The sequence below is a fragment of the Peromyscus maniculatus genome, chromosome 4 (assembly GCF_049852395.1).
Source record: "Peromyscus maniculatus bairdii isolate BWxNUB_F1_BW_parent chromosome 4, HU_Pman_BW_mat_3.1, whole genome shotgun sequence".
NCBI classification, from domain to species: domain Eukaryota; kingdom Metazoa; phylum Chordata; class Mammalia; order Rodentia; family Cricetidae; genus Peromyscus; species Peromyscus maniculatus.
Window position 1 is genome coordinate 6,451,379 of NC_134855.1, and position 25,298 is coordinate 6,476,676.

At 51.6% G+C, this 25,298-nt stretch overlaps 1 long non-coding RNA gene across 1 annotated transcript; it reads right to left on the reverse strand.

Annotated features, from left to right (window-relative positions):
* LOC143272818 (uncharacterized) lies at positions 1 to 25,028 on the reverse strand. The gene is made up of 2 exons (XR_013050395.1): positions 24,443 to 25,028; positions 1 to 2,003 (listed from the first exon to the last, which is right to left on the reverse strand). It is a non-coding gene; the product is annotated as an uncharacterized LOC143272818 (long non-coding RNA).
* Positions 25,029 to 25,298: the final 270 nt, after the last annotated feature.

Consider the following 25,298-nt stretch of genomic DNA (forward strand, 5'->3'; position numbering starts at 1 on the left):
TTTGACAAAGACTCAGAATTGTATTCTTACAAAGTCCTGTTTCTAGAGAGTTCTCAATAAGCGTGGGGAAGGGGACAGAAAGATATGACTTCATTATGGCTCTCCCATAGATACAGGCTCATGGGAGAAAGCATGCTCAGGTTTTCCAGGGGAACAGAAGGAAATCGGCTTTGGCATCAGGGAAGTGGCTCTTCTGGAGACAGAGGAAGGTTCGTGTAAATGCATGGGGGCAGTTTTGATACTCAGTGTCCTGAGAGGGAGGATAAGTACCTGATAACTGACCTGAGCCCTGGGCTGAGGGTGTGGGGCTGAACCATTGGCCAGCGACAACCCTTGAGAAAGATGGCTGTGTTCCCTGGAGAGCAGGGTTTGGGGGAGGCTGGGGATGGAGGTGGTGAGGGACAGGCAAAGGAGGCTGGAGGTGATGCAGCTGCAGGGCCGTGATGCTGGCCTGGCACGCAGGAGACCCTGGCTTCCATCCCCAGCACCACGTAAGCAGGGTATGGTGGTGCACACCTGTAACCCCAGCACTGAGGAGGACCAGAAGCTCAAGCTTGAATACCTAGGGCCCTGTCGACAACAACGACGACGACGACGACGACGACGACGATGATGATGGGTGAGTTTGGTGGTGCGCACCTTTGATCCCAGCACTCGGGAGGCAGAGGCAGGTGGAGCTCTACAAGTGTGAGGCCAGCCTGGTCTACAGAGTGAGGCCCTGTCTGAACACCAAATAACTAATAAAGTAAAATAAAGGAGAAGGAAAGTGGGGAGAGAGCGGTGGCCTTGGGAATTCTGGGCAGAGGAGACTCCAAGAGAGGCCGGAAGGACAGGCCAGTGCCAAGCTGGCAGAGCAGTGGGTACAGAGTGAGGAGGAACTGTACAGGATGCTCCTCTGCACGGCTCACTGGGGCTGGCAGTGCCCCTCCCCACCTGGCATGATAGCAACCCAAAAAAGTCCAAGGAGGAGTTCCATGGGGGCCTCTGGGGTGTCAGGTCAGAGGAGAAGCTGGGCTATAGGTCGGCTTGGCGGTGGTCCCTGGGAGCCCTGGAGCTGGAACACAGACATGCCCGTATGAAATGGGGTGACTGGAGGGATTCAAACCACTAGTCACACAGAAGGTGACCTGGTAAGGATGGAACACGCAGTCACAAACTGGTCAGTGCAGCAGACACATCTGGCCCAGCAAGTGCAGCCAGGCCAAGTCCTCAGAAGACAGACGGAAGCCGAGAGCTGAAGGGACAGACAGGCACAGGGCCCAGCCACCTGGTTCTGAGAAGTGTGGCAGGGAATGGAAACAGCGTTGGGGAAGGTGGCTTGGGGGCCGGGAGGGCTTTGGTTTCAAAACAGACTTGAGCTATTGTGAGTCACCAACTCAACATACAGGAGCCGACAGATGCCCGAAGGTAGATAAGACATAGTGATGAGCTGGGAGAGTCACCCAAAGAGAGGTCACAAGAAGGGACTCTGGTAGGACAGCAGGGAGATGGGGGTGCATGGGCTTTGTGAAACCCCACGCACCCACCACACGGGCCTGCTGAGGACCTCCTGGTACCCCACACGACATGAGGGTGGCAACTGTCCCTGCCCCATGGAAACAAATGCCTGAAAAGACACTTGGCACAGGGCCCAGCAAGGCGGGGACCTCGACAGATACTCTCGAATAAGAATAATAAATAACACGGAGCGAGCCGAAGGGGCTTGAGGCCCGGAAGTGGCAAGGTCAGGGCTGTGTTTTAGAAAGTCTGGGCCAGAGGAGGAGGTAGCCTTGGGGAGAATTGAAAGGTCGGGCCCTTCTGGAGGTATTTCTCTGAAGTCTGTGGGAAGTTTGTAGTGTCAGGTTAAGGATCTGATTGGTTCCATGTTTGGTTTTGATCCGGCTGTTTCCTTGAGTCCTTTGACTTCGGATATTCAAGCAGGACGATGGTGCGGGCTGCTGTCCAGTCAGGCTGGGTGACAGGGTCCGAGGCAGCTTCGAGGTGGATTTCAGCAATGAAATCAGCTGATGGGAAAAGGGTTGAGAAAAGCAATAAGTTACATACAGCATAGATTTGGGGGAAGGGCGGGGTGACAGGGTCAGGCTCAGGGCTCCTGCCCCAGGACTGTGGGATTCTTAGTCCATTCCCTGGGGGACAGTGAATGTGAGGCTTCTGGCCACACTCAGCCCTCCTTCCACATGGCGTGGTTCAAGGCTTCCACTCAGGAAGACACCAACGTCTTGTAAGAGCGCCCTGGGCCCACGGCTAGTCCAAAGGTCTGGGACCAGATGAGGTAGGAAAATGGCCACAACAATAGCATTCACATCATACTCTTACCATACACCAAGCTCTTCCTCAAATTTCCCGACCCTTGGATGAGACGGAAAAAGAGACTGAAGGTCAGGGCCGGGACCTCGCATTGGATTAGAACCTATTTCTTGGAAAAGGTTCATTCAGACACAATAGAAAGTGCCCGAGTGCTGGTGACCTCCCCTTCCAGCTCTCTGCTAACCTGCTGTGTGACCTCGGGTGAGAGGTTTGCCCTCTCTGAACCCTCAGTCAGAGGTCTGATCCTCGTGTGTGTGTGTGTGTGTGTGTGTGTGTGTGTGTGTGTGTGTGTGTGTGTGTGTGTGTGTGTGCTGGGAATCCCACTGGCTCCCATCTGTCTTTAGCCTTGCACATAGTAGGTGCTCCGTGGAGGCTGGAGCCCTCTTCCCAGGGTTTCCCTGTCTGGGGTGATTATCTCCATGGAATCCACGCTGTGAAAATAAACATGAACTCAGGTGGCCCCAGTCTCCGCGGCAGCCAAAGGGAAGCTGGGTCCCCAGCCCATGTCTGTTCTAGACAAGAACAAACGTTTCCCTGTAAGCTTGACTCCCCCCATTCACTTCTGCAGCCAGCTGGGATGGGGGCGGGGCGGGGGGCCAGGCCCGAAGCCGTGAGCTCAGCTGCCAGTCAAACCCAAGCCTCCCTCCCCCCCTCCGTCCCTCCCCGCTTCCCTCCCAGTCCCATCTCAGCGCCCAGACAGGTAAAGGGCCTGCAGGGGGGGGGGGGTAGCGGAGCCGGTTCTGGCCAGTTTGAGAAGGCTCCTCCGGTGGTGGTGGCTCCTGGCATGGGCGCTGCCACGGGTGGTGTCTCTCATCTTCGACCACTGCACCCCTGGCTCAGAGCCCTCAGAGCTGGTGGGAAATGGGGCATCCCTGAAGGGCACATCAAAACTCACACAACTCGGCATCTGAGAGGAACGAATTCTGAGTATCGTAACTAAGAGATCTTGGGAGTGTGTGGGCTCCCCTGAGCCCTGACCTGCCTCTGTCGTGGCATGGACTGTGGGGTAGACTGTGACATCCCAAGTCAGCACAGTGCTCCTGGCGGGCTGCTCTTTGGAGTCATTAGAATGAGGGGTTGGAGTGGGGGCAGATGTGAAGCGTGGGGAGGTGAAGTGAGACTCTTGTGGCAGCCTGGGAACCAGGGAGGGGGGAAGAGCAGCGACTGGGAGAAGGGTGGTGACCCTGAGAATCTTCCCCAGGAGGAACAGCAAGTCACACCAAGCCAGGGATGAGGAGCAGAGGGGCCCGGACACCACACGGCTGCTGAGTGACAGTGGACACAGGTCTGCTGAGGAGGAGGAGGAGGAGGAGGAGGAGGAGGAGGAGGAGGAGGAGGAGGAGGAGGAGGAGGAGGAAGGGCCCAGGCCTCCCTGTGGCCCTAGTAAACCCGGGAGGGGGACCCCCACAACCAAACGTAAGCCTGAGGAGCGGCTGTGCCTTCCCCTCAAGCCACCAGAGGAAGGACGTCCACAGGAGAGAGACTCTGCAGGGGAGGGCCCAGTGGAGCAGCAGCCGGGACCCAGCTGACATCTTTTTCCCACCCCAGGGGCCATGGTGGTGAACTGTGTCCCAAAAATTCGATGGCAGAGTGAGACAGAGGAATGCCCAGCAGCAAATTCACCTGAGAGATCAACCCCCATTCAGAGGACTCTGTTCACGCTGGTCCATTGGTGGGAACTGGGAATTCAACTGGTTTTCTTATGTTGCCCTTACATTTTGCAATCTTACTAACGTTAGCAATTAGCTTGCTTGCTTGCTTGCTTGCTTGCTTGGTTAGTTGGTTGGTTGGTTGCTTGCTTGCTTGCTTGCTTGCTTGGAGACAATTTCTTATTTAGCCCAGGCTGGCCTTGAACTCATTATGCAGCAGAGGATGACCTTGTATTCCTGATCCCTCTGCTGCATTTCCCAAGCGTTGTGCTCACCGATGTGCATGCTAGGCCTGCCCCCCCCCCTTGTAAGTTTCCTTGTGGGTTGCATTGGATTTTCCACTCAGTTGATTGTGTCATCTACAAATAAATGCAACTTTTTAAAACATGTATTCATTTATCTATTGTGTGTGTGCATGTCTCTGTGCATATGTGTGTGAGCATGCATGCCATGGCATGTATAGAGAGATTAAGGACAATTTTCAGGACTCAGCTCTCTTTCTACTATATGGGTCCCAAGTCTTGAACTCATGTCGTCAGCCTTGGCAGCAAGGCTCTATAGGTTTCCTTCCTTCCTTCCTTCCTTCCTTCCTTCCTTCCTTCCTTCCTTCCTTCCTTCCTTCCTTCCTTCCTTCCTTTCTTCCTTCCTTCCTTTCTTTCAAAATAAAACAGCAACCAACACTGACCTGTGGGAAAGACAGCCCCTCGGAACCTCAGAGCCAGGCTGTTGCAGCCTCCTGATCACATTCCTCCCCTGCTGGGTGTTCATGACATTAGAGCTGAGAAGGTGACTAATATGGGATGGGAATGGGAACCATGGAGCTGGCCTCTCTCTCCCTATGAATGGAGACATGTGGAGCCAAAGATCAGACATTTCAATATGCAAATCACAGTAGTTTTTCTTTTTTATGTTTTATTTATTTATTTGCAGGAGGCATGCATATATCTCATTGTACATGCGGAGTCCGAGACGACTTGTGGGAGTCCGTTCTCTCCTCCAACCATGTGGGTCCAGGGCTTGAATGCTGGCCCTGCAGCTTGGCAGCAATCCTTTTGACCTGCCGATCCAGCTTACCATCTCACCAGCCCTTTTCCCTATTTTTAGCTCTCTCTCTCTGTGTGTGTGTGTGTGTGTGTGTGTGTGTGTGTGTGTGTGTGTTGTATGTGTTTAGTGGGTGTGTACCTGTTCACACATACATGTGTGCATACAGGTCCATGTGCAAGTGTGTGCATATTTGGAAGCCAGAGGTCAACACTGGGTGTAATCCTCGATGGCTCTCTACTGTACTCATTGAACGTGAAGTGTGTGGTAGCGCACACTGGGGGAGTGAAGGCAGAAAGGCTGCCTGATGGAGAATGCCGTCGTCCAGAATAACTAAGCGCATCTAAATATTCCACAAAAGCCTGTCTCCTGGCTACCATGAAGGACTGCAGATATCTTCATGATATGCTTGACTGTCTCTTAATTTTTAAAGTTATTTGTTTGGGGGGCACATACATGCACGTATGTAGAAGTCAGAGAACAATTACAAGAGTCAGTTCTCTCCTTCTGCCAAGTGCCATCCAGAACCTGAACTCGGGCCCTTGACCTTGGCCGCAAGCTCCTTTACCCACTGAGCCATCTCACTGGCCCGACATGTTTGATTTGTGACACTGTGATTTCATTTTGGCACACACACACACACACACACACACACACACACACACACACACCCCACATTTATGTACACCTGAAAATGATTGAAAGATAAATATTTCAAAATATTTATCTAGCCTTAAAAGGTGTGTTTTTTTAAATGTCTACTTAATCTTTATTTTCTCTCATTTTTCTACAGTTAAACTCATAAAAATATAAATAACTTCCATTTATTAAGCATTTGCTGGGTGTCAAACACCATACCAAAAGCTTTATGCTGCCTTGGTGGATTTTTTTTTTACAGTATTTCATAGATATATATACTAGAGGTTGGCTATGTCTAATCTAAAAATCTGAACTCTGAAATGCTTCAAATTCAAAGCTTGGGGATGGGAAGACACCTAATGGGTAAAATGCCTTCCACCAAAGCATGAGTGGGGGGTGGGGGTCAGAGAACAGCTATGAGCTTTGTTCTCTCCATCACCTTCCTGTGGGTCCCAGGGATCAAACTTGGTCCCAGGTCTGTGTGACGAGTGCCTTTATCTACTGAGCCATCCCTACGAAGCCTTTCTTGTTTTGTGAGTCATGACGGTCAGAGTCCAACCAGACGGAATACCAGAGAGGCAGCACACAAAGAAAGGAGAGCAGCCTGAGAGCATCAGTGGGATCCTACACAGCCCTGCGGGGGCTCGGGACGGCCGTCCATGGGAGCTTTCCCCTGGCCTCACCTCCTGGGGCAGCTTCGTTCTCAGACAACCAATGCGACTTGGGAGCCAGGTGACCCTGAAGCAGCTGTGCCCCAAACTGCACAGCCATGGCAAAGATGCACTTCAAGCAAAGGCCTGGAGCATCACTCTGTAAGCTTGGCTCGGGCCACTGACCATCAGGGGCCACTCTCCACGCCACAGTGATGGATTCGTTTTGATTGGCTTAAACTTGGATCACGTGTTCTACCCAGGGAGCCAGAGGATGAAGTCATTCTAAAGAAAGACATAGTTGGGGTGATGGATGTGGGATGGCACACAGAACAAAGCTGCACCCCACAGTTATGAGTAGAGCAGAAGCCAGGATTCAAAGTCCACAGATGGGAACCTGCAATGCTGAGCCCTGAAAACCATGAACTTAGTGACTGCCTGTCACTGCTTACCCAGATACCCACACACTGTTTGGACATGTTTTGAAGTAAAATGTAATCATGAATTCCTGCTAATGAACTGCAGTGGGCTGGGGGGTATGGCTTGATCCCAAGAGTGCTGGCTTACGACCCTGGCTTCCATCTATTGCCACATAAAGCAGGCATAGCAGTGTTTGCCTATAGTTCCAGAACTTGGTTGGTAGAGGCAGGAGGATCAGGAATCCCAAGTCATTCTAAACTACATAGAGAATTTGAGGCCAGTCTGGGCTACATCGGATACAGCAGGGAAAAAATTATTTTGGTCTTTTTTTTTTTTTTTTTTAATATAAGACAGGGTTCCTCTGTGTAACCCTGGCTGTCCTGGAACTCTCTCTGCAGACCAGGCTAGCCTTGAATTTAGAAATTCTCCTGCCCTCAGAGATCTATCTGCCTCTGCCTCCTAGGGGCTGGGATTAGAGGCGTGTACCACTTAAAAAAAAAAAAAAACTTTTAAAGGGGGAGATGACGTTGTTTAAGCTGTGGTAGGATCTCACCCCATGCCTGATATACTCTGGCCAGAGCTTCCAGCCCAAAGATAGGTAGGTGGCTGTCGCACTGTGACTCCCTAAGGCCTGGATTATCTTTCTACCAAGACAAAACGACAACAGCAGAGCTGCTAGAAAGTAAGAACAGCCATTTACAGCCGGGCAGTGGTGTCCCATTCCTTTAATCCCAGCGCTCGAGAGGCAGGTGGATCTCTATGAGTTCGAGGCCAGCCTGGTCTACAGAGTGAGTTCCAGGACAGCCAGGGCTACACAGAGAAGCCCTGTCTCAAAAATAAAATAAAATTTCAAAAACCTAAATCTTTGAAAGAATGTCTATTTATTGGTAGTTTATGAAGCAATCAGGAGTTGAGCTCCAGGGCCTCTCCCTGCCCAGGGAGTGGAGACCACTCACAGCCTGAGCTACTGAAGTTGAAAACCAAGGTCACACAGCCAACTCATTGTATATAGTGCTGAGGGTGAGAGTTCTAAAGGCAGTGCGCTAACAACCCTCTCTCCAGCCAAGGAGTCACACTGCCTGCAGGGCCAGAACTGCAGAACACGGAGCACGAAAGAGACCAAAGCAGGCAGGTGCTCTGGGTACCCTCCTTGCTGCATTTCCCTGGCATCCATGGGAAAGGTTATGCAATCAGCTGAGATCCCATGTGCAGCCTCCCGGCCTGCTAGATAGTCATCTTCCTGTGACTGCAGCCTTCGTCTCCGCTTGACAGTTATTTTATGTGGTAAAGGATGTCATCACTATGAAAATAAATTCAAGCCCTAAGTAGATGGTGAGGCTTAAAGGGATGTTGGTGAGGAAAACCGTCATGATAGACTGTTAGCAGCAATTTCCTGAAAATGCAAACAACACTGTGTATACATGCATAAATATATGTACACAGACGCACGTATATAAAGATTCTAACGATTTATAAAAGGCTGTCTTTATATGGGGCCAACCACAGATTTAAACTGATATCATGGCTATTTTTATTATCTCATTTATTACACTTTCCAAATAGTCTTTACTGAAGTACATTATATCTATAATTTAAAGGTTTTTCAATTTTGTACCAAAGTTTCTCAGTCCAAGAGTCTGCGGATGTCTATAATGACCACAAGCTTTGTTTTCCTTTTTTTCATTCAACAAACTTACATTGATTTCTGCTGCACTGAGCACTGTTCAGGGTGCCTGGAAGGATTCCTGGTGCCTGGATAGACAGACAGACAGTCCTACATTACAATCAGGTATAAGTGAGGCATGACTGGCCCACTTAACATTAACTCTGTGAGAACATGACCATGCCTCTCTCTTCTCTGTCCCTGATGCCCAGGGTGGAATCTGGAACAAGGCTAGGCACTCAAGTGCCCACACTTAAGACTAAGTCCTGGGATGGATGCCCAGCTTCCTGTCCTGTAAAAGGTAGGTTGGGAACCTTTGCATGGGGTTATGTGAGGTCTCAAGGAACATGCAAAGCATCCCTTTTATAATGTCCAGGGAGTACTGGACTATCAACAGTGGGCAGAGATGGCAGGTGTCAAACAGGATGACTATGAGGATGGGCAAAGCCTAACTTGACTTGAAAATCAAGCACAACTTTATGTACCATAAAGTGTAACACGAATCTTAAAAGGTCTTATTAAAAGAAAAACCCAGAGCCAGGTATTGGGGTGAACGCTGAAAGATCAGAGAAATAGAACAAGCCACAGCTAACCTCACCTCACCAACTTCTCAGCCCATCCTGTTTCCTCAGAGTTGTCATCTAAATGGATCTCAGCTGAATTGCTGCTAAAAGCTTAAAAGCCTCTAGTTCCTGGTCCTCACACCTTATATACCTTTCTGCTTCCTGCCATCACTTCCTGAGATTAAAGGTGTGTGCCACCATGCCTGGCTCAGTTCCCAGTGTGGCCTTGAAATCACAGAGATCCAGATAGATCTCTGCCTCCAGAATGCTAGGGTTAAAGGCGTGTGCTACCACTGCCTAAACTCTATGTTTAATATAGTGGCTGCTCTGTTCTCTGACCCCAGATAAGTTTATTGAGGTGCACAATATATCAACCACAATAAAGTTGCTAAATTAAATGTTTGAAAAGAAATCCAAACTATTTAAATTGAAACAGAAGAGGAAAAAGAAGAAGAGGGAGGAGGAGGGGGGGGGAAGAAGAACAGCTAGCATGTCGAGTGGGTGACCTAGTCCCACAGTCACTCCCACAACCAAGTGTGGGAACTTGACTGCATATCACTAAGATGTCCCCTGAAGGAAAAAAACAAACATATAACCCCCCCTGAAAAAGTCTACTCATATTGGTGTGTCTGGAATCCATGGTAGCAGGGCATGGGGCTCACATCTCTAACTCGGCACCCCTGAGGCTGAGGCAGCAGAACCTGCTGTGAGTTTTAAACCAGCCTGGGCTACACCGTAAATCCTGTCTGAAAAACCTTGAGATGGGGCTGGAATGCGACTCAGCTAGTGAATGCTCTGCTGAACATGCACCGATCCCTGGGTCCCACCCCAGCACTACATAAACCCGGTATGGTAGTGCACGCCTGTAATCCCAGAACTCTGGAGGTAGAGGCAGAAGGATCAGGAATACAGGGTTGTTCTCAGCTACATATGGTTGGAGGCACCTGGGCTACATGAGACTCTAACTTAAAACAAACAAACAAACAAAAACCCAGAAAAATCAAACAAACAAAAAACACACTGTAGTCCAGAATTTAAGTTAGAAATATTAACTCATAGTTTTAAAAAAAAATTAGCAGTTTTTGGTACGTAGAAAACTTGAGCATGAGTACCGAGTTTCCGTATGCCCTACACCAATAGGCACCATTTGCTGTAATTTCTAAGCCGACATCAATGCACCCCAGCTAAAGTTCTACTCTATGGGCTCCCTTTTCCCATTGGACATTCTGTGGTTTTTGACAAATGTGTGACATGAATCCACAGCTATATCCTAACAGGCACAGAAAGAGTTAACGACAATAATCAATAACAAAATGGAAATGCTATAGGGCACAGCTCAATTGGTAGCATGCTTGCCTAGCATGCACAAAGCCCTGGGTTTGACCCCTAACACTGCGTGCTGACACATATCTGCAACTTCTGCAGTTGGGAAGTAAAGGCAGAAGACTCAAGGTCACCCTGGACCACATAGGAAGTTCAAGTGTGAGGCCCTGTCTCAAAATAATAAATAAATGAAATGGGGCTAAGGAGACAGCTCAGGCAGAGAAGGCATGAGCATTTGAGTTTGACATACAGGACCTACATGGTGGGGGGACTTTTAGTCCTGGCACTGGGGAGATGCAAACTGGGAGACCCCTGGGATTCACTGGCCACCTAGTCTTGCAGAATTGGTGAGCCCCAGATCCCAGTAAGAAACCTTGACTCAAAAATGAGGTGGTTTAGCAAGCCAAGGTGATTGCCACACAGACAGGGTGATTTGCAGTCCATCCTGGCAACCCATATAGAGATAGAAGGAGATCAGCTCCACAGAGTTGTTCTCTGATCTCCACATACTATGGGGCACACACTGCAACACACACATGCACACATTAAATCAGCCAATCAATAATAAAGTAGATGTCAACCGCTGGCCTCTAGACACACTCGTGAGTGCACCCACACACATCACCCACACATATTCCACCCCACCCCACCAATAAGTCGTCTAATAAGTAAGTAAATAAATAACAATTTAAAAATAAAATAGACAAGCCAAAAATGCAAGCACTTGCAATACTCCAAAAGTTCCTATGATGACCAAGATGGTAACTAAGTGACTAACAGGTGGGTCACATATACAGCATGGACACACTGGACAAAGGAGGGAAGGTGGAGCGGTTGGAGATTGTATCCTGCTATTCACAGTGAAGTGCAACAGGGAGCATCTTTCACTTGATATATTTAGACCAGTATTGACCACGGATAACCGAAACTGGGAAGCACACCGTAGACAGCGATCGCTCTGATGACCAGAGTGCCAAACAGAGTGGAATCGCTGCACTGAACCCCCTGTGCTCCACTAGAAAGGTGAAATACACTTTCTCTCCTCCCAACACCTATCAATCACCCATATTTCTACTGTCTCCATAGTTTTACCTTTATCACACGCCATGAAATTAGAAGCATACAGACCGGCTTCTTTCACATAGCAATATGCATCTAAGGGTAAACACATAAATAATATCCACTGAATAGACATACCACAGTCTGCTAATACATTCTCCTGCAGGAGAACATCTGGGTTACTTCCAAGATTTGGCATTCATGACTCACTCTGTGTTTCATCTTTTTTTTTGGGGGGGGGGGAATGTATTTCCTAACTCATCCACTGGAAATACCCAGAAACAATGACCAGTCCAATAGCAATGCATGTTGCTCAAATCTAGATTGTGGTCTCTAAGCATGATTCCTGCAAGGTAATTGAGGCCCCCTAATAACAATTTCAGATGTGTGACAGCAAATTCACAAGGTCCATCCACCCAGATCTTCCAGAATGCAAAGGGGCCCCCAGAGCCTCCTGGGTTCACAGGCTTCACGGATCAACCTGCAGAAGACGCCACTAGCCAGAGGACAGAGTGGGACACGAATAGGAATTGCAGGGGTCCGCAGCACATTACATCCCTGTAGTCACAAGGACAGGAAAGAAACAACCTGGGCCAGTGAGATGGCTCAGCAGGTAAGGGCTTGCCTCCAAGCCTGACAATCCGAGTTCAGTCCCCGTAGCCCAGCTGTGTACTGTGGCATATGTAATGTGAGAAATCCGCAGGAGTCTGCTTAAGGAGTATTAGGGAATTTATTAGGGTAAATTGAGGAAATACACTCACGAATACAGAATGGAGTAGACAGCTGAAGTCGTCCTCTGATCTGACTGAGAGCTAATCCACCTGGCAGTCGGATCACACCAGGAAGCAGGAAGCAGGAAGAAGGGACCTCATGACCTTTCCTTTTAAGAGGTCACATACAAGAAGCACTACCTCCTTGTACAGTACAGCCCAAGGTCATGGGCGAAGCAAATACCACTACACATGTGTGTATCATATGCTCACATACAGCCACAGGTATACAAAATAAATAAATAAGAGTAAAATTATTTTTTAAGTTCACTCCAGTCTGGGTGTGTGGCTCAGCAGTAGAGCCTTGCCTAGCATGCCCAAGACCCTGGTTCCACCCCCCCCCCACCTCCACCCCCCCCCACCCCCCTACCCCCCACTCCCCACCTCCATATGGAAAACAAAACAAAAATGGTCTGGGGTTGCAGCTCAGTTACTGAGTTCTTCCTTAGCAAGCACAAAGCCCTGGGTTCAGTCCCCAGCATGGCATAAGCCAAGCACAGTGGTCACAGCTGTATTGCCCTTACTGGGTAGGCTGAGTCAGGAGGGCTGTAATGAGCCCAAGGCCAGCCTGGGTAGCTTTGCTTGACTGTTTCAAAATAAAATTTAAAAGGCAGAAAAATAAAATAAAATAAAAGGAGCCAAGGGTGTGGCTTAGGAGTGGAGTGTACTTGCCCAGCATGAGCGAGGCTGAGTTCAATTCCTAGTGCTAAAAAATTAATAATCAAGAGACAAGTCCTCACTGTCTCTCATGCACATTCTAAAGGAGCTTGGATGGTACGCGACGCAGCTGAAGAGTTGCTAAGGGGACACTGTGGTCCTCGCAGATCCCAGCTAACAGACGGGAAGGAAGCTGGCCACAGAAAAGCCCTTCTGCAAGTCCTGTTACAGGGACCAATCGAGGTGCTGAACACCAGTGACCACTAACTTCACACACACACACACACACACACACACACACACACACACACACACACACACACACACACACCATGAGTCTCCTGGACTCCTGGCAGGAGGACACCACGCCTCCCACGAGGCGGGCTGCCAAAAATGGAACCTGCGTCTGAGAGAGTCTCCAGATCTAATTACAGAAATTACAAAGGACAGACGAACATGTTTAAGGACCCCACGGGAATACAGGGAGCCTCCAGACCTGAATAAATGCTGAAGGACAATGGCAAGGGCTGGGAGCTAGGCAGGTAGCGAGGGGAGCCAGACACCTCAGAGACTCGGGAAACGGCTCACGGGTCTTCCTGTAATATGGGCAAGTGTAAGACTGTCTGGGGTCTGGAACATTGACTGGGTAAGTTTGGGTGATAAGCTCTCCAGATTGTGATCGTTAATTTCAATCGTCAACTTGATTGGATTAACAAATGCCTGGGCACTAATGGAGCACAGCACCAGTGGTGTCTGTGACAGAGCATCCACAGGGGATTGGCTGAGGAGACGCACCCTGAAGATGAGTGTCACCTTCCCAGGGGCTGAGGCCATCTCCTGCCACCATGATTTCCTTCCCCAGCACAATGGACAGGTGCCCTTAAACTGTGAGTGAAAACAACTCTATTTCTCTCTTTCCTTATGCTGCCTTTGTCTGGTTTTGGTCACCACAGCAGAAAAGTAGCCGGTACAATGGCATTAGCAAACTAATTCCCACAAGTTGTCCTCTACCTCTACACATGTGCCGTGGTACACACACACACACACACACACACACACACACAGAGAGAGAGAGAGAGAGAGAATTCAAAAATGTAATAATTTTTTTTAAAAAGCCCCTTTCTCGGGCTGTTGAGATGGCTCAGAGCTAAGAGTACTTACTGCTGTTGCAGAGGACCTGGGTTCAGTTCCCAGCCCCACATAACAGTTCACAGCTATTTGCAACTCCAGTTTCAGGGGGATTTGATGCCTGCTTCTGGCCTTCATAGAAGCACTGCACACACGAGATTGCACTTAACACACACAGACAAAACACTCTTAGGCTTAAAATTAAAAAAATAGGCCAGGCGGCGGCGGCGGGGGTGGCACACGCCTTTAATCCCAGCACTCGGGAGGCAGAGGCAGGCAGATCTCTGTGAGTTCAAGGCCAGCCTGGTCTCCAAAGCGAGTTCCAGGAAAGGCTCAAAGCTACACAGAGAAACCCTGTCTCGAAAAACCAAAAATAAATAAATAAATAAATAAATAAATAAATAAATAAATAAATAAATAAAATAAAATGATCCTCCTTTTTTTTAGAAATATTTACCAAGTTGAATATGTGGGCACCCCCATCACCCCTGTAATTCTAGCACTTAGGAGGTTGACACAGGAGAATTGCTGTGAGTGTGAGACCAACCTAGGCTATATGGTGAGCTCAAGGTTAGCCTGGGATATACAGAAAGCACAGTCTCAAGAATATTTTTTCACATAACCCAACAGCTATGCTTGATACAATATAGAGTTTAGAATCTGCTTTGATGTAATCCATAAGAAATAATTAAATAAATTTTTGTTTTGGGATGGGCCAGTGAGATGGCTCAGCAGCAGAGACACTTTCCGTACAAGCCCAGCTTAATCTGTGGAGACCACACAAAGGTGAGAGGGGAAAACTGATGTCCCAAGGCTTCCTCTGATGTGCAAATGATAAACACATTTTTAAATTTAAAATGTAATCCACTGGCAATGTGAAGGGGGGCTGGGGAGCTAGCTTAGGGGTACAGTGCTTGCCTAGCATATATGAGACCCCAGGTTGGATCTACATAAGAAATAAATTAATTAATCATTTTAAATCCACTGGGATGGGGGGATTGGAGTGGGATAAAAGTGAAACAAGATTGTATATGAGTTGTAATAGCTGAACCTAGGTAATGGGTATATTATTCTACTTTTATATACATTTGAAAATTTTCATGATACAAAAGAAGTTGCTGGATATGGCAACACATGCCTTTATTCCCAGCACTTGAGAGGCTGAGGCAAGAGGATTGCTGACACTTTAAGGCCAGCTTAGGCTACATAGTGAGTACCAGGCCAGCCAGAGCTGTAAGCCAGACTGTCTACAAAAAATGAACAAAAAGTTTACCAAAAATAAAAGGTTTAGGGGCCAGGTATGGTGATGTACACCTTTAATCCCAACACTTGGGAGGCAGAGGCAGGAGAATCCCTATGAGTTCAAAGCCAGACTGATCTACATATCAAGCTCCAGGATAGCCAGAGCAGAAAAGCAGAAACCCTCAAAAAAAAAAAAAATTGTCCCTTGTGGCAGTCCACACCTCTAGTCCCAGCACTCAGGAGGCAGCGACAGGTGAATCTCTGAGTTTGAGGACAACATGGTCTACACAGTGAATTCCAGGGCAGCCAGGGCTACATACAGAAACCCTGTCTTGAAAAGGGGGGGATGGTGGAATTTATCAACCAATCAATAAAATCTTTGATAATTACTTTCTCAAAACAAAAGCAAAGTCTTGCTGAGGGTCTCTGGTATTACCCATGTCTTTATCATTGTTTGGTATCAAGTGGCTACAGGGTAACTCTCTTCCCAAATGTCTCTGCTTTCAGAGTATCTGTGAGTAAGTTTGCTCTAGGTGGCAGCAGACACCTGGCACCCTTCCCCATGCCAGCCACCCGGCAGAGGAAGCCCAGCCTAGCAGCCAACAATGACAGGTACCAGGTAGAGGCGGTAAGCCCACCTACCAGGGGGGCTTCCTCGGGGGCAGATGCAGTGCTGGGAGCCCCACAGAAGACAAGTAAAAAAAGATGTCCTCAGCATGCCACAGAAAGTACAAACCCAGGCTCTGAGAGATGCAGGTTCAAATCTCAGGTCTTCTAGCTACTGTCTGTGGGATGTGGGCATGAGCCTTCCCATGCCTGAGCCTCAGTTTCCCCATCTGTGGACTAGGGGTGAGACTGGCCGAAGTGAGAACACTGATCAGAGTTGACCTTAGAGAAGACTGGCAGAGCAACACTTGGAGAGTTTGGTACTGTTACTTGTCAAATGTCCTGTCAAATGACCAAAACATGTCGTACCCATCTGCTCCCATCAGGCCTTCCCCATCATTCCTGGATTCCTCTGGAAGCTGTAAAGGAACAGAAAGGGGGTGAGGGAGACGTTTAGCCTACTTAAACCATGAAGGACAAGGACAGGGAGAACACAGCCAAGGTAGTCTGACCTGTTGGAATGTGAAGGAAGGCTTCTGGGAGGAGGTGACATTTACAGGGACACAAAAGATGCATAGGAGTGACCTAAACACAAGACAGAGTCCAGCTCTGCAGGCTGAGGAGTAGCCTGGCCAAGTCTGAGAAGCTGAAACAAGGCCAAGTGTCTTGGCAAGGTGAGTGATGCAGAGCGGAGGGAGGGAGACCGGGCCGCGAGAGGCCATTGGAAGGTTTCTGGACTTGGAGGCTTGTCCTGGCTTTACGAGAGCCTGACTTGCCAAGCTCTTCCAGGGAGGAGAACTCTGCTGGGCATACCGTGTGGGCTGGAGCGGAGGTGGGATTAGGATGCACAAATGGAATTTTCTGGCTTTTCCACACAATGTGGAACAGTTACAGGGTTTTCTAGATTTCAGAAAGCTCAAAGGCACACCGGACACATACATACACAGGCACTTGCATGAATACATTACCCCTCCCCCCCCCCCATGCTTCTTGGTACCCAGAGGTGTCAGCATGGAGGCAGTGACCTTGGGCAAGGGATTTCACCCTGTGAGCCTCACCTTCCCGGTGGGTTCACGGGGCAACCGGGACAGCTAGTTCACCGGGCCGCTTTAGGCTTCCATGAGGTCAGTGATGTCAGGAGCTGCACCAGGACCATTCGGTACCACCGCAGTGCTTAGAAGCAAGGGCAGCACAAGACGCTGCTGCCAATGTGGGGTCGGCCACTGCTGAGGCTTCTGCGTCCGGTACTCGCAGGAGCCCCTCCTTCTGTGGAGGGTCCGGCAGGGGTTGCTTGGGGGCCGCATTCCAGAAAGAACAGCTCTGTGTAACATGAAACCCTGACTCTGGAAACATAACCTCTATGGGAAATTGGAGGATAAGGCCTGTTCTGCGAACTGCCCAGCCTCATTGCGTACAAAGGGGATATTGAAACCCAATGCCTGGTCACTTGGCCTCTGGCTACGGGCTTGCCCCTCACTACAGCCAGAGAGATTGTTCTAAGCAACACACTTGACCGTGCTGTGGCTGTTGAAACCTTTCCTGGCTTCCTATCTGCTCTCAAGTGCAAGTCCACACTCCTCCCCGTGACCTACGGGGCCTGCAGTCAGCTCTTCCCCATGAGTAACCCAGAGCCTTGATGTGATCAGCCACAAAGGCTTCCCCTGGCTCCAGTGCCTTCCTGTTTCAGGGCCTTCGCATATCCCTTGGCTCCTCTAATAGGAGGAACCGGCATTCTGACTTGTTATAGATTCTAAAGACCACAGAGGGGCTGGGGAGACGGCTCAGTAGTTTGGATCCTCAGAACCCCTGTGAAAATAGGCAGGTGGCCTGTAAGCACAGCACTCAGGAGACAGAAACAGGGATTCCCTGGGGCAAAATGGCTAGCAGGCCAAGCTGGAATCTACAACTCCAGATTCAGCATGAGATATCAGTACACACACACACACACACACACACACACACACACACACACACGCGTTCCCATGCTCGGACCTAGTTAAACTCCACAGTGGTAATGTCAGGTAGTGAAAACACTACTGCTTTCCAAATGAGAGAATCAAGGCCAGAACAACCAAGGGCTCTTACTGCTCAGCCCCGCATTGCAGTCCCCCAGACTCCAGAATCTTAGGGCCACACTTCAAGCCTAACAGGATACCAAGAGTGGATCTTACAAGAGAGTCAAGGACAAGGCTTGTTTGAGGAGGGTTCTGGCTGGGATGAGCAGGGCAGGCCTCGGAGCAGATGCAACCCAGTTCAGGCTCTGAGAAACTGGTGGGCTGACAAGACCCTGGACCTCTCCGCACCTCAGTTTCCCCATCTGTGAGGTGGGGCTGAATAGCCGACTTTCAGGAATGGGGTGCTGGCATGCTTGGTGAGTGTCACAATGCCATCCACTGGTGACACAGAGCATCTGGGGAGACTGGGCCAGTCCAGACCAAACCAGCCCCATCAGACTTCCACTCCCTGAGGTTAGCCAGCTGGGGCCTGGGAACCAACCTGCCCTGTTTGCTGTTTGGGTGTCTGTTTCCCAGCGTTTCCTTTGGAAAAAGTCCAGCTTCCTCCCCTCTGGAAGAGGACTGTTCACGCCTGGGCCTGGATACCCACGGGAGCCATGTGGAGAGGTGACAAGAGCCTGGGGTTTGGAGTTAGGCCAACTGGGGTTTGAGTCCAGGATCTGACCCTTTCAAGGCTGTGTGACCTCACACAAGTGACTTCACCTCTCTGAGGTGCTGACTTCTTCAGTTGTCTCAGAGGGTACTAGATGGAGATGGAGGAGCTGAAAGGAAAGACGATTCTGGATGCATTTCTCTAGTGTAGAGGGTGGCTCCTTTTGGGAAATTCTAGACTGGGGGGCAGGAATGCTAGGCTTATACAAGATTACTAACACAGAATGTGGGGACCAAAGGGGTGTTTTGAATGGGTGGGAAAAGACATGTGGTGGGAGTGGTTCAAACTCCAGAAAACCAGCCCCCTGAGGGGAAGGGAGCCCCAAACTGCCAGCCCCCCATCATCCAGCAGAGAGAGCCCACTTTTCCTACAAAACCTCATGATTAAGTACAGGAAGGAAAATGTGGTGTGCGATGTCATTTAGATAAAGTTCAAACACAGCCAAGCTGAAGGCAGAGCCGCCAGGGCAGACAAGCTGGTGAAGGGATGCAGTGCTTTGGGGAGACCAGAGGCATCCCTGCTCTTAATCCAGGATTAGTGGCATGGGAGTGTCCCCTTTATAATTTCACACTTTGTACACGTTTCTATATGCACATTATAGTTCAATAAAGTTCTATAATCAGTTCAAAGCAAACACATCAAGGTTTCAGGGCTGGGAGGAGAGAAGGCCAGCGAGGGTTCCACAGAACCCACTGAGACAGGAAAAGGATACCCTCCAACTGTGCTTAAAGGTCCTGTAAAGAAGAGCAGGACCCAGCTCCCACCCTGCCCAGCCTGGAGGCTTTTTCCGAAGAGGCCTGGTCAGGCAGCGCCTCTCTGACCAGCATCGCCTCCCAGGCAGATGAACTGAGCTCACACAGGCAACAATGTAACTCCCCTAACTCCTCCTTACTTAGCGTTCATTTGACTTTGCCATAATACCCAGCGGGGAGTGCAGAGTAGGTGAGCCTTGTTCTGTTTCCAAAAAGGCCTTTCCAGAAACTAGCCAGTCACCAAGTCTGTCACCAACCTTGATTACCCCCACAGAGCACACCCAAAGGCTTCAGACTCTATTTGCAGGTTGGGGAGGGAGGGGGGACTTGGGCAGGCCTTGCTAACAGGGAGCTGCCCGCTAGCCCAGGCCCCGCCCCTCTGCTTGATGGATGCTGAGGTCCTGGCTTTATTTTCTTTGCTTGTACTTTGCCCTTTTCTCTTCCGAGGGCCAGCACACGACGACGTACACATCTCCTACATCACATGGAGCAAGCAGCGGAGGCACACAACCGCACATCATCAGATGCATTTATTTGCACAGACACTCATAAAAACTTTACTAGACACCAAATAATTACAGGAAGGGGCCAACCTCCAATTCGGCTGCGCCGCAGCGTTTTGAAGTGGATTTAAGATAGAGATCAAATAGGAGAGGCACCCGCCCTGGCTCACACCACCCCCCTTCCCCAGCCGTGGACCCTCAGGGTGGAGACCAATGAATTCCCTGGCTTTTGTGAATTTGTGTCCGATTCTGTGAGTTATTCTTGAGATCCTAATGAGGCTTTTATGGCTCCAAACATGGTCCTTCACCTTCTCTTTGTTCTGGCTCCTGTCCTGGGTTGGGGAGCCCCACGTTCTTACAGACTTGGTGCTGAAACCATCCACTGGGCAAGAAATGCAGAGATTCTTAAGAAAAGTACTTGGTAAAATTAAACAACACACACACATACATATCCCAGTCCCTAACAGGGGTTTCTGAGCAAGGGGCTAAAAATAATCACCATCATTATCATCATCACCATCATCATCATCGTCATCTCACTGGGAGTGCTAGCTGCTCTCAGCCCCAGGTTTCATGGCAAAGCCAGTGGAGAAGGCTGAGCGGTCTTCTGGATGCCCAGGCAGTGCCCAGAGTCTCTTGTGACCAGCTTCTTGACTTCACTTGCCCCAGAAGGAAGGAAGACACCAGCCAGGACTGAATTTGAGACAAATCTGTTTTCCCTCTAGCTCTAGAGGAAGAGAGTCCCCTATGTCTAAGAAGCAGCTCTCCCTCCCATACAGTTATTCATCAAATAGCAAGTCTAGAGCCCTGCAGTGAGCTGGGCACACCAAGAGCATGTCTGCATCACCCTCCCGGGAAGCCTGTAAAATTGATGCCTTTTTTATGCCCATTGCACAGACAGGGACATTGAGGTGCAGAGGTGCAGGTCTCCCATCCTGGTGTTTCCTAACCAGCCCTTGAGACAAGATCTGGGGCCATTCTCTGCCCTTAATCACCGCCTAGCTGGTGGGAGACCTGAGCTCCCCGGCTACCCAGTCCTGGGGAGGGCCTGTGTTCTTCTCTTCGCGCCCTTCCCGAGGGCTGCCAGCAGCCTTTGGATCTGAGGGAGCCCGATTTCCTGACATGTGGAGCAAGCCCATGACTAATAGTCCGAACTAATGGCCAGAGTGGGGGTTGTTGGAAGGCTGAGGGACTTGGCTGTGAATGCTCATCTCCCGCTGTGGGCATAGTACACACTGGTCACCCGCAAGTCCCAGCACCCCTCTCTCATCAGCCTCAAAAGCTTCCAGGGGAGAATGAGCAGCACCCCGGGGGTCCCTTCCCAGTCTCTCCTCTCTGGAGAACCTCCAACCGGGCTTCCAGCAGCACAGGACGACCTCAGACGCTTTCTCCTGGGTGATGGGAAGTGACTGTCCCATCCTTTGACCCGTGTGTCCTGGGTTAAGTCTAGCTGGGACGCTCGGAGGTGTGCCTGGTCACTCGGGAATTGGAAATTGCCCACCTTCGACCTCTGCTGAGCCTTGGGCGCGCCCTTGTTCCACTTCCGGAGTCTGCGGATTCTTCAACACCCGGGACCTGGAGCTGACTCTCCCGGAGAGCCTCCCGACCTGGACCATGCCTTGGGGCAGCTTTGATTCAGTCATGAGGTTCCATTAGCCTGGGGGGCAGCGTGGGGTGGGCCTAGGTGCTCCATGACCTTGGTCCTTGTGACAGAGCAAAAAGGCCAGGCTGGATGTTTCTGATATTCTCCTTCTTACTGGTGCACCCAAGGCTGTGCCTGGTGCTCATGCCTGCTGGGATCTGAGACTCCAGCTATGGGTTCTAAACCTAGAGGGTCCTCTCTCTCCGACTCTGGTCAGAAGCATGAAACGATTGGGGTTTCACTGGTGTAGCCCTAACCCCCCCCCCCCACACACACACCCTGCGAGCTCTCGTACGAGGCGGGTCGCTACCGAGAGGTTGCGAAGTCCTAACCGAGAAGAGCCAGAAGCCTCAGGGCAGGGCTCAGAAGCTGCGCGCCTGTGGGAATAGGAAGAGCCCAACTCCCTCCTGTTTGTTTCTTGCAAGCCCAGCGGTGCTGGCAGCCAGCCTCCTCCGTCTTTGCTAAGGTGGAAACAGTCCGGAGCGGATTCTGCCGCAAGACGTTGGAGGCAGCAAGCATCCCGCGTTGGACGACGTCTGCCTGGGCGATCATCCGCCTTGTGAGTCTCAGAGCCGCAGGGGGGCAACGGCTGGTACCGAAACGATGGCTGAGATCCCGCAGAGCCAGGCGGAGAGACTTGGGCTCCGAGCCTAGGCCGGTGTCCTCCTGTCCAGCCGTATTATTCTTCCACGGAGGCAGAGACTGGGAGGCCAAAAACCCTAAGGATGCTTCACAGACACATGGACGACCTTACGCGGCTATGTGAAAAGGATCGGTGATAGTCAATTCAGGTTGAGGAAGTGAGGACAAAGGACAACGGCCAAGGCCTCCGGGTCGGGGAGAATGGACGGGAGGAAACAGGCGTGGAAGAGAGATCAAGGTTGTGGTGGAGCAATCAGACTAGAGATGGAAGCCTTTCCACCCAAGGAGTCGCCGACAGTTCCAGCAGCCCGGCCCGGGTCGGCCCGTAACAGAGCTGCGGCTTGGACAGGGGTGCAGGGAGAGACGCCAGTAACCTCTGCACCTTGGAAACACACCAGCCATGCACCAAATGGGGGCTACAGGTGTACCCTCGGCGCTGAGACCTCGCTTCAAGCATTGCAAAAAAAGCGCAACAAACACAGCCAAGGCCCAAACCGGGTTCTAGACGCCAGCCACAGGGTCAGGGAAGCTTCCGAGGCTGGGCCACAGGGCCCTCCATTCAACCAAAGAGAAAAGAAGAGCGATGAAGTAGAAATGACCAGGCACAGGGAGCGTGGTGAAATGGGAAGGCACGGGTGGGAGTGCAACACCGCATGGAGCGTTTAAGGTCCAGGTGCGTCTTCAGGATTGGAGACCAGGAAGATACTTCTGAAGATACTTCCATGCAGCCTGAAGGAGATGGCGAAGGTCCCGGCCTGGAACTCGGGCTTTCGCCTGCAGGCGGTACCCAGCAGTGGTTGCAGGGACACACTGTAGCCAGCAGAGGGCAGAGTGCACCCGATCGACCTGCCGGCCCGCGCGCTGTTCGGCGCCTCTCGGCTTTGCACGCCGGAGCCTTACCCGCCCGGCTTCTTCCCGCAGCGCCGGGGCCCAGATACCCAGAGAAGGCGGCCCAGGCCCAGGCCCAGGCCCAACCTTGGAGCTCAAGGCCTAAGATTTCCCACACTGAGTAAAGACAAGAGGACGAAGGGTGTGTGAAGAAAACTCTACATCCACATACCCATGCTCCCGGATACAGACACACAAAGGCGCCGAGAAATACACAGAACACAAAGCGACAAACACAAAACCCCTGGGCGACACAAAACAATTCAGGAACTTGGGGGCAAACAGAAACACAAAGGTAACTCGGAGACACACATATAGAGAAAAATCTACTAGACACACTCCAGGGGCCGAGGCGCACACAAAGGCGTAGGCATCTTCATAGTGACCCGGACACAAGGACACATACAAAGACGTGCGGAAGCATGACACAGAAGCAAGAGAAGGTCTGCAGATGTGCACACAACACGCAGACACTCGCAGTCTGGAAAGTCGCAAGGCCACACAAACACAAAATTGTATGTGCACAAGGACACGGGTGCACACGTACTCAATAGCATCAGAGTCGGGAGCGCCGACACGCACAGACACACTCGGATACCCACCGACGCACAGGCAGGTACTGGGGTGGGGCGGTGACCGCTAATCCTCCACAAAGCCGGGCCCCTCCGGGGGGCCCCCGAAGCACAAGGGGCCACTTCTGACCAAGCCTCCTGCAAGCTCCAAATCCGATCCGCCCTCTCGCCTCCAGCGGGGTCAGGGGACCCGCCCTCCGTGCCCTCCACCCCCGCTCGGCTCCGCGTCGCTGCTCCACTCCCGGAGGGGCCAGGGCCGCCCTGCAGAGGCTCACGGGGGACAGTCAGCTCCTGCCCTGAGGCCGCACCATCCATCCCTCCCGCTATCCCAGGACGAGCGGTAGTGCCCAAGGTGCCTAAGGTCCTGACACGATGTCTTCTACTTTCCTCCCCGGGGTGGAGGGGGGTATCAGGTAGGATGCACACAGCAGTCGCCAGTTGCATGCCTCTGGCCTTGCGCTGCCCAATGTCGAGGCCCACTTTGCCCAGGCTGGCCAGCGCTCCGTCTCGACCCCAGGCCAGGCCCCTTGGCCACAGTGAAAGGGCACCTATTCAAGAAGTCACCCTGATTTCCTTGGAGCGGTTGGACTCTCACCGACCCAGGCCTTCGTCTCTAAATCTTGGGGACACCATTTCTTACCTGCATCTCATACTCCAAGCCCTGGTAGGCCCAGCCTTCGTCCACTGCTCCCGCCGGTGACCAAGACACCTTTCCAGTCCTGTTGATCCTCTTACACTCTCCTGGTTTCAACTCTGGCCTGACTGTCCTCACCCACCCAATGTCTCCCATTCAGGATCTGGGGGCTCCTTCAGCTCACCCTCCCGCCCTATTTCTGCCAGGCCAAGGTTTTCAGAACCTCTCATTCAAATTGCATCCCTTCCGCCCCATTCCCAGGCCAGGGCTGCCTTTGGCGAGTCCCGGGCCAGCAGTTCTCGCCATGTGATGTTCCCTATCCCTCGATCCCGGGAGTCATCCCTCTCTGCATACCGAGCTGTCCGATGCAGGCGCTGCCTTCGGGGGGGCGGGGGGGAGACACCAATTCAGACCCTGCGACCTACCTTCGCCGACAAGTCGGGGTCCCCGGGCCGCCGTTCCCGCCTGGCGCCGTACCCTGGAGAAGTCACTGCGCTCCCCGCCGTCTGCACAGTCTGGCCTCGCTCGGGGCCACTCCTCTGATCGCTGGAGCTTTTTTTTTTTTTTTTTTTTTACAAAAATATTAATAATAAAAAAGGCAAGAAAGAAAAAAAAAAAAGAAAGCCTGATTTCCCCAACTCCCAAATCAATTTTTCAAGAGGGGTGGGGCACAGGATTTGTTTCGATGGCTACCCAAACTTCTGCCAAGGGTGGGCAGGCTGGCTGACCGGGGCCGGGGCACGGTGCGGGGTACAGGCCGGGGGCTTAGGGAGCCCTCCCGCGGGGAGGGGGGGGCGGCGACGGCACTATTTGACGTGGAGCCGCCGGCTCATCGCGGCGCAGTGATACGAGGCGCACCAATGAGTTCAAATGTCAGGAAGTTTGAGGAGGGGTGAGGCGGCTCCCGGCCGGAGTATCCCTCCGCCGCCAGCCCCAGCTCTAAACCGAGCCGCTCCTCCGGCGCACCATGGCACTGGAGTAGTGCGGGGAGCGCGCCCGGAGCCCCGCGGCCCGCTGCGCCCCGCCCGGGACCCCGCTGCGCTACCCGCGCCCCCCCAGCCCGCGGGGCCGCCCCTGCACCCCCGCCCCCTCCCCCGCCCGCCGCCGCTGCCGCCGCCTCCTCCTCCCGGCTGCTCCGCGTGCTGCCGGCCGCCGCAGCCGGGACCCGGGACTGACAAGCAGGTGACAGGCGAGCCGCAGGCGCGCGTGGCTGCGAGTGGCCCGGAGAGCACGGCGCGCGGGGCTGCCGGCCTCCCGGGCCCGCCTGCACGACGCCGGGGC